General features: G+C 43.7%; 1 non-coding gene across 1 annotated transcript; it reads right to left on the bottom strand.

Annotated features, from left to right (window-relative positions):
• Positions 1–2,335: 2,335 nt before the first annotated feature.
• On the bottom strand, positions 2,336–2,430 carry trnav-uac (transfer RNA valine (anticodon UAC)). The gene is made up of 2 exons: positions 2,394–2,430; positions 2,336–2,373 (listed from the first exon to the last, which is right to left on the bottom strand). It is a non-coding gene; the product is annotated as a tRNA-Val (tRNA).
• Positions 2,431–10,064: the final 7,634 nt, after the last annotated feature.

The following is a 10,064-nucleotide window of genomic DNA, read 5'->3' as shown; positions in this document are numbered from 1 at the left end:
TCCATTCATTTGTATGGGTTACCTTCAGATGAGTTTCGTGACACTTGTAGCGAGCAAAACGACAAATGGTAATTTTTCGTGAGAAGAGATTATCGGCACATCTCATGGTCTGACAAACATCGCTGTGGCTCGGCCACCTTCCACTGAAGATGTGGAAGGCCGATATATACGGATTTTGCTAGGGATTTTTTGTATTATGTTACTGAGATTGACGCACGTGTGCATCAATAGACTCTTAACAATTAAGTCGATTCAGAGGTTTCAATTTCCATCTGTTTGTCAGAGGCGTCGATGAAAGGTGACCAAAACACAGCGGGTATAGTGCTCATCATCTTTTATTATTAATAAAGTGAACACTTAAACGAAAACAACAAACCGACAATCAACAGTTCTGCACGGTACACGGACTATACAGAGAGCAACCACCCACAAACCCAAAGGAAAAAACAGGCTGCCTAAGTATGGCTTCCAATCAGAGACAACGAAAAACACCTGCCTCTGATTGGAAACCATACTCGGCCAAACATGGAAAAAGAAACATAGAAATAGAAAACTAGAACCAAAATACCCTAGAACCAAAAAACCCCAAAACACACAAAACAAACACTCCCTGCCACGCCCTGACCATACTACAATTACAAATGACCCCTTTACTGGTCAGGACGTGACACCGTTTTTTTTTTTTTACATTCAAAGGCAATTTTAATAAGTTGGTTGTTAAATGTTTGATATGTTGCCAAAAATTACTTTACGCTTTGGCATCAGGGTGGTTGTGGAAAATCTTCACCATCGCAAGGGGAAAAAATGCTAAAAAGGATAATGAATCTTTAACCGGATATAATGACTTAGTAGAAGTATTAGCCCACTGGCCAAAAACTGGTTGAATCATAATTGTTTCCACGTCATTTCAACAACAACAACAAAAATATGTGTGATGAGGATGCTGAATCAACGTGGAAAAATGACAGGATTTGAAAATAGTAATCAACGTAAGGAAATGTTGTATTTTTTACACCAAACGTTTAATCTAAATCCTATCACATAGTTACTTTTTTTTGTTGATTTCTTATTAGTTGAAATTTCAACCAATTGTAATTCAAAACTAGAAGTTGAACTGACCTCTGTGCCCAGTGGGAGAATTAAAAACTGAGAACCAATCAAACAGCAGAGTGGGAGGAGTCTTCCAGTGTTCATTAGCCAAGGATTCTCAGTGTCTTTTGATTGCATTTAGAATGATTGATCTGATTTAATAATGACTGCTGGACGTCCACTTCATCTAGTCTAGATTAAACCTCTTCATCTTGTGTAGATTAAACGTGTTAGTCTGGTCGTGTCCACTCCTCTCCTCCCACTGAGTATCTCTCTCTCTCTCTATCCCTATTAACTATATCAACCACCACCTCTGGTCTCTCACCACCCAGGAACTGATCTCAGAGCAGATGTAATTCACTGTGTATTTCCTTGTATTGCAGAGACTTGAATTCTTACAGTATCTCTATAAATCCCAGAGACACGGGAACCTTTAGTCCCAGTTTAAAAATGTTGTGAGGATTCAGCATTATCAGGAGCAGTTTGAAGATTCAAAGTAACTTTACGTGCAAACTGCAAACAGACAATACATTGTCTCATCTTATATTTAAACATGAATCACCAACAGATGATACATGTGTAATTTAACATTATCTTATCTAACATTATCCATTAGGAACCACTACCTACAACCTTGCCTACCATTATGAAACAATAGCATAGTTCTATTATGGCTTTGGTTCTTACCGTTTGAAATTTGTCTTCCATGTCTCCAGGCGGATGTCAGAGTTCGATATTCTAGCCTGCATAGCGTGGTTCCTGGCTGTTGCTGCAGAGGTTGGAGTGTGTGTGTGAGATTGTGCGTGTAAATGTATATCTGGAAGGTGTGTGACAGAGTATATGTGACGTGTGTGAGTATGTGTGTCAGAGGTCCTGCGCCATAGAGATCTCCAGCTCCCCAGCTCTCAGCAGGTGAGCGTCTATACCAACTGTGTCACCAACACTACAAGCTGTGAGTCTTTATGAAAGCCCATTTTTCCATCAGTGACAGTCATCAGTGCCTCGGGACATAGCAGAGCAGTCACTGTGGAGTGCAATAGGAGGAGGATGTTTCCTCAACAAGGCCTCACAAGGAGCTAGGAACAAGGCCTCACAAGGAGCTAGGAACAAGGCCTCACATGGTGCAAGGAACAAGGCCCCACATCAAATCATTTTTTTTACATTTTAGTCATTTAGCAGACACTCTTATCCAGAGCGACTTAGAGTAGTGAATGTATACATTTCATACATTTTTTATTTTTTTGTACTGGCCCCCCGTGGGAATCGAACCCACAACCCTGGCGTTGCACACACCATGCTGGCGTTGTAAACACCATGCTCTACCAACTGAGCCACAGGGCAGATGTATATATTATTGGTCACATACACATGGTTAGCAGATGTTATTGCATTAGCAGCTGTCTCGTGCTTCTAGTTCTGACAGTCCATAATATCTAACATGTAATCTAACAATTCCACAACAAATACCTAGTACACCCCTCTGTGTTAGTGACGGCTGTTTAACAGTCTGATGGCCTTGAGATTGAAGCTGTTGTTCAGTCTCTCGGTCCCCGCTTTGATGCACATGCACTGACCTCGCCATCTGGATGATAGCGGGGTGAACAGGCAGTGGCTCGGGTGGTTGTTGTCCTTGATGATCTTTTTGGCCTTCCTGTGACACCACCCTCTGGAGAGCCTTACGGTTGTGGGCGGAGCAGTTTCCGTACCAGGTGGTGATACAGCCCAACAGGATGCTCTCAATTGTGCATCTGTAAAAGTTTCTGAGTGTTTTTGGTGACAAGACAAATTTCTTCAGCCTCCTGAGGTTGAAGAGGTGCTGTTGCGCCTTCTTCACCACGCTGTCTGTGTGGGTGGACCATTTCAGTTTGTCCGTGATGTGTACGCCGAGGAACTTAAAACTTTCCACCTTCTCCACTGCTGTCCCGTCGATGTGGATAGGGGGTGCTCCCCCTGTTGTTTCCCGAATTCCATGATCACCTCCTTTATTTTGTTGACATTGAGTGAGAGGTTGTTTTGCTGACACCACACTCTGAGTGCCCTCACCTCCTCCCTGTAGGCCATCTTGTCGTTTTTGGTAATCAAACCTACTACTGTTGTGTCGTCTGCGAACTTGATGATTGAGTTGGAGGCGTGCATGGCCATACAGTTATGGGTGAACAAGGAGTACAGGAGGGGGCTGAGAATGCACCCTTGTGGGTGTTGAGGATCAGTGAAGTGGAGATGTTGTTACCTACCTTCACCACCTAGGGGCAGCCCCTCAGGAAGTCCAGGACCCAATTGCACAGGGTGGGTTGAGTCCCAGGGCCTCGAGCTTAATGATGAGCTTGGAGGGTACTATCGTGTTGAATGCTGAGCTTTAGTCAATGAACAGCATTCTTACATAGGTATTCCTCTTGTCCAGATGGGATAGAGCAGTGTGCAGTGTTATGGTAATTGCATCGTCTGTGGACCTATTGAGGCGGTAAGCAAATTGAAGTGGGTCTAGGGTGACAGGTAAGGTGGAGGTGATATGATCCTTGACTAGGCTCTCAAAGAATTTCATGATGACAGAAATGAGTGCTACGGGGCGATAGTCTTTTAGTTCAGTTACCTTAGCCTTCTTGGGTACAGGAACAATCGTGGCCATCTTAAAGCATGTGGAGACAGCAGACTGGAATAGGGAGAGATTGAATATGTCCAAAAACACACCAGCCAACTGGTTTGCGCATGCTCTGAGGATGTGGCTAGGGATGCCGTCTGGGCCGGCAGCCTTGCGAGGGTTAACACGTTTAAATGTCTTACTCATGTCGGCCACGGAGAAGGAGAGCCCAAAGTCCCTCCCCTTTCACCCCCCACTTCCACCCCACCCTCCCCTCCCCTTCCACCCCACCCTCCCCTTCCACCCCACCCCACCCTCCCCTTCCACCCCACCCCATCCTCCCCTTCCACCCCACCCCACCCTCCCCTTCCACCCTCCCCTTCCACCCCACCCTCCCCTTCCACCCCACCCCACCCATACACAAACAGACAAAGGAGCCTTGTTGCGCTAACATGTGAGTTTCAATATGATCCAATCCTTATCTGATCAAGGTTAGTCATGTCTACACAATTTCATTAAAATGTGTTTCTTAACCGTTCACTGTGTATGAATTGTGACAAAGGGAGCATGCTAGTAGTATGGAGAGTAAAATTGTTATAAATTGTGATGTTTTGAAACCTGTGGGGTGTTTCTGTCCACTGGGATGTGGGGTGTCTTGGTTTGAGGCTACATTTGGCCCACCAACTCTCCAGCCAGTAGACTGTGTCCTTCCATTGAGTACTGTACATAGAGGCCCTACCTAGAACCTCTAATCTAGACCATTGGGAAGCACAGTACAAACACACACACCAGAATGTGATTATCCACCTTTCCCCAGCCTAACAACAGACCCCAGGGTGAACACAGGGGACTGTGGATATAGGATGGTAAGGTTCCAGTGGGCTGGAAATACACTCAAATTACCGTTCATTTACATGTTGTTGTTCTCCTTTACTGTAAACACGTCATTTAATGAATGTTAGTCATCTTTATTCATAGAAAATGGAACTACGAATTATTAGTCTACATTTTGTCAAATCCTCTCCAGAAACGTCTTAATTTTGTTTCATATACCCTTTAAAGGTTAAATAAAGCATAGATAATTTTTGAAAGGTTACAAAGTTAAAGCACAGATCATTTCTGAAAGGTTACAAAGTTAGATACAGTATCTTCTGTTAGCTATGCATGGTACCAAATCAATTACCTATCAAATCAATCAATTAATGTCATTTATATTTTCCTTCAGTAGTTGTCACAAAGTGCTTTTACAGGTACAGAGACAGCTACATGGCCTGGACCCCAAAGAGCAGGTAGAGATGGGCCAAGATTCAACCAAAAGGTATCTTGTTACAAAAAGATGAGGTTTTGAAGACCAATGTATCCTCAACTACAACAACATTCCTAGTAACGGTTACAGATACCTTTTACTTTCTATGACTGTGATGTTTTTTTTTTTTAATGAACCTTAGATGATTCCACTGACTGTAAGTCGCTCTGGACAAGAGCGTCTGCTAAATGATCAAAATATAAATGTTAAAAATGAACATTTGCAAAGCACACTGCTGGTTATTATTCTAATGAGCTCCGCCCCCAAACAAGACCAAATTTGATCAAAATACAAATAGTTTGAGGGCAGAGCTCATTAGAATAATACCCAGTAATGTGCTTTGCAAATGTTTATTTTTAACATTTGCATTTTGGTCATTTAGCAGACACTCTTGTCCATAGCGACTTACAATCAGGGGTGCCCTGCAATCAATCAACAAATTAATTTAATCAATTAATCAGCTGGTTGACTGCTGTAGCCAGACACTAGATGTTGTTGTGGTGACCTGCATATTGAAGACACAACCACACAGGTATCGAGAAACCAAATAGGAGGTCTTTGTTATATTGACAAAGATCTCCCAGAAGACATTGGTGGATAGCATCAACCACGGGTATCAGAAGGAGGACCTTGCAGCTTCCATGAAGAACAAAGCGTTTTTTTTAGATGCATTCAGTATCACCTAAAGCAAGTAAACAATTTAAACACAACACTTTGTGGTGCAGCAGGAAACAGCGCATTTCCAAGATCTCAGGTGTCCTTTTAACTCCTTTGAATACTAGCCATGATAAAACAACTGGAAAACAAATGCCTAACCCTAACCCTAACCCTTTCTTTGGCTTTGATGTATATTTGTTTGATACTCTTGGAGTTTTTATTCTGGCTCTGTGCCAAGTCACTTAGATCAACAGGCTGTTGGCCAAGACTAACTTTATGAAAGCACATCAACATTTAGCTGTCTGTAAACACAATCTGCTATTCCCTATATAGTATGCTACATTTGACCAGAGCCCTATGGGGTGTGCTACCTCAAAGGTAGTGCACACTATTGGGGATAGGTTGTCTTTTGGGACACAAGCAGAGTCCCTGGTAACAGACAGAGTCCCTGGTAACAGGCAGAGTCCCTGGTAACAGGCAGAGTCCCTGGTAACAGGCAGAGTCTCTGAGAGTCCCTGGTAACAGACAGAATCCATGTGATGTACATCAGCTAAAGTCAGTGGGGAATTAATAGTATTCCCAGATGTCACTGTGCTACTGATCTGATGTCACTGTGCTCCAAAATTCTGTTAAACTGGTGTGGAATGTCAACCAGATTGAATCAGCTAGCACGGTAGAGTCCATGCACATGGAATGTCAACCAGATTGAACCAGTTAGCATGATGGAGTCCAGACACATGGGCAATACAATATTGGACCAGATTTTGATATCCAAAAGAAAACATTTGACAAATGTTGTTTTTTTGGAGTGAAGAACATGTATCACATATGGTAAACATATGGCCCTGCAAGAAGAATTTCCCCAGTGGAAAATAAAGTTAACAAATCAAATCCAAGCCCTTACCTCCCTACTGTATGCTATAGTTAGAGTTGGACTTATCTCCCTACTGTCTGCTACAGTTAGAGTTGGACTTATCTCCCTACTGTCTGCTATAGTTAGAGTTGGACTTATCTCCCTACTGTCTGCTACAGTAAGAGTTGGACTTACCTCCCTACTGTCTGCTACAGTAAGAGTTGGACTTACCTCCCTACTGTCTGCTACAGTTAGAGTTGGACTTATCTCCCTACTGTCTGCTACAGTAAGAGTTGGACTTACCTCCCTACTGTCTGCTACAGTAAGAGTTGGACTTACCTCCCTACTGTCTGCTACAGTAAGAGTTGGACTTACCTCCCTACTGTCTGCTATAGTTAGAGTTGGACTTATCTCCCTACTGTCTGCTACAGTAAGAGTTGGACTTACCTCCCTACTGTCTGCTACAGTAAGAGTTGGACTTACCTCCCTACTGTCTGCTACAGTAAGAGTTGGACTTACCTCCCTACTGTCTGCTATAGTTAGAGTTGGACTTATCTCCCTACTGTCTTCTACAGTAAGAGTTGGACTTACCTCCCTACTGTCTGCTACAGTAAGAGTTGGACTTACCTCCCTACTGTCTGCTACAGTAAGAGTTGGACTTACCTCCCTAATGTCTGCTACAGTAAGAGTTGGACTTACCTCCCTACTGTCTGCTACAGTAAGAGTTGGACTTACCTCCCTACTGTCTGCTACAGTAAGAGTTGGACTTACCTCCCTACTGTCTGCTATAGTTAGAGTTGGACTTACCTCCCTACTGTCTGCTACAGTAAGAGTTGGACTTACCTCCCTACTGTCTGCTACTGTAAGAGTTGGACTTACCTCCCTACTGTCTGCTATAGTAAGAGTTGGACTTATCTCCCTACTGTCTGCTATAGTAAGTGTTGGACTTACCTCCCTACTGTCTGCTACAGTAAGAGTTGGACTTACCTCCCTACTGTCTGCTACAGTAAGCGTTGGACTTACCTCCCTACTGTCTACTATAGTTAGAGTTGGACTTATCTCCCTACTGTCTGCTACAGTAAGAGTTGGACTTACCTCCCTACTGTCTACTATAGTTAGAGTTGGACTTATCTCCCTACTGTCTGCTACAGTAAGAGTTGGACTTACCTCCCTACTGTCTACTATAGTTAGAGTTGGACTTACCTCCCTACTGTCTGCTACAGTAAGAGTTGGACTTACCTCCCTACTGTCTGCTACAGTAAGAGTTGGACTTACCTCCCTACTGTCTGCTACAGTAAGAGTTGGACTTACCTCCCTACTGTCTACTATAGTTAGAGTTGGACTTATCTCCCTACTGTCTGCTACTGTAAGAGTTGGACTTACCTCCCTACTGTCTACTATAGTTAGAGTTGGACTTACCTCCCTACTGTCTACTATAGTTTGAGTTGGACTTACCTCCCTACTGTCTGCTACAGTAAGAGTTGGACTTACCTCCCTACTGTCTGCTACAGTAAGAGTTGGACTTATCTCCCTACTGTTCTCTATAGTAAGAGTTGGACTTATCTCCCTACTGTCTGCTATAGTAAGAGTTGGACTTATCTCCCTACTGTTTGCTATAGTAAGAGTTGGACTTACCTCCCTACTGTTCTCTATAGTAAGAGTTGGACTTACCTCCCTACTGTCTGCTACAGTAAGAGTTGGACTTACCTTCCTACTGTCTGCTACAGTAAGAGTTGGACTTATCTCCCTACTGTTCTCTATAGTAAGAGTTGGACTTATCTCCCTACTGTCTGCTATAGTAAGAGTTGGACTTATCTCCCTACTGTCTGCTATAGTAAGTGTTGGACTTACCTCCCTACTGTTCTCTATAGTAAGAGTTGGACTTATCTCCCTACTGTCTGCTATAGTAAGAGTTGGACTTATCTCCCTACTGTCTGCTATAGTAAGTGTTGGACTTACCTCCCTACTGTTCTCCATAGTAAGAGTTGGACTTATCTCCCTACTGTTCTCTATAGTAAGAGTTGGACTTATCTCCCTACTGTCTGCTATATTAGCAATTGGCATGCTGACTGCAGGACTGTCCACCAGAGAACTGAATGTTCTTTTCTCTACCATAAGCTGTCTCCAACGTCGTTTTAGAGATTTTGGCTGTACGACCATGTGTAACCACGCCATCCCAGGACCTCCACATCCGGCTTCTTCACCTGCAGGATCGTCTGAGACCAGCCACCCGGAAAGCTGATGAAACTGTGGGTTCTCATCTGCATGCTTGTCATCCTCACCAGAGTCTTGACCTGACTGCAGTTCTGCGTCGTAACAGACTTCAGTGGGCAAATGCTCACCTTCGATGGCCACTGGCACGCTGGAGAAGTGTGCTCTTCATGGATGAATCCCGGTTTCAACTGTACCGGGCAGATGGCAGAATACGTGTATGGCGTCGTGTGAGCGAACGGTTTGCTGATGTCAACGTTGTGAACAAAGTGTTCCATGGTGGTGGTATGGTATGGGCAGACATAAGCTACGGACAATAAACACAATTGCATTTTATCGATGGCAAGAATGCACAGAGATACCGTGACGAGATCATTGTCGTGCCATTCATCTGCCGCCATCACCTCATGTTTCAGCATGATAATTCACGGATGTCGCAAGGATCTGTACACAATTCCTGGAAGCTGAAAAGGTTCCAGTTCTTCCATAGCCTGCATACTCACTAGACATGTCACCCATTGAGCATGTTTGGGATGCTCTGGATTGATGTGTACGACAGCATATTCCAGTTCCCGCCAATATTCTTCGCACAGCCATTGAAGAGGAGTGGGACAACATTCCACAGGCCACAATCAACAAACAGTCAGATCAACTCTATTCAAAGGAGATGTGTCACACTGCATGAGGCAAATGGTGGTCACACCAGATACTGACTGGTTTTCTGATCCACGCCCCTGACTTTTTATTAAAGGTATTTTTGACCAACAGATGCGTATCTGTATTCCCAGTCATGTGAAATCCATAGATTAGGGCCTAATGAACTTATTTCCATTGACTGATTTCCTTATATGAATTGTAACTCAGTAAAATCTTTGAAATTGTTGCATGTTGCGATTCAATTTTTGCTAAATTTATCTAACTAACTATTTAGCAGTCTTATGGCTTGGAGGTAGAAGCTGCTCAGCGTCCTTTTGGTTCCAGAATTCTATGACTTGGGTGGCTAGAGTCTTTCACAATTTTTAGGGCCTTACTCTGACACCTCCGGTTATAGAGAGGTCCTGAATTACAGGAAGCTTGGCCCCAGTGATGTACTGGGCCGTACGCACTACCATCTGTAGCTCCTTGCGGTCGGATGCCAAACAGTTACCATACCAAGCGGTGATGCAGCCAGTCAAGATGCTCTCAATGGTGCAGCTGTAGAACTTTTTGAGGATCTGAGGGCCCATGCCAAATCTTTTCACCCTCCTGAGGGGGGGAATAGGCATCATAAGACATGTCATTTTGTCAAAAAGCTGTATTGTGCAGAGTCCAACTTTCAAGGGGAAAAGGTTGTATTATCCTCCCATCTTGTCATAAACCCATATAGTGGT

The sequence above is a fragment of the Salmo salar genome, chromosome 22, assembly GCF_965601325.2.
Source record: "Salmo salar chromosome 22, fSalSal1, whole genome shotgun sequence".
In the NCBI taxonomy this organism is placed as follows: domain Eukaryota; kingdom Metazoa; phylum Chordata; class Actinopteri; order Salmoniformes; family Salmonidae; genus Salmo; species Salmo salar.
This window is presented reverse-complemented; position numbering and strand designations above follow the sequence as displayed.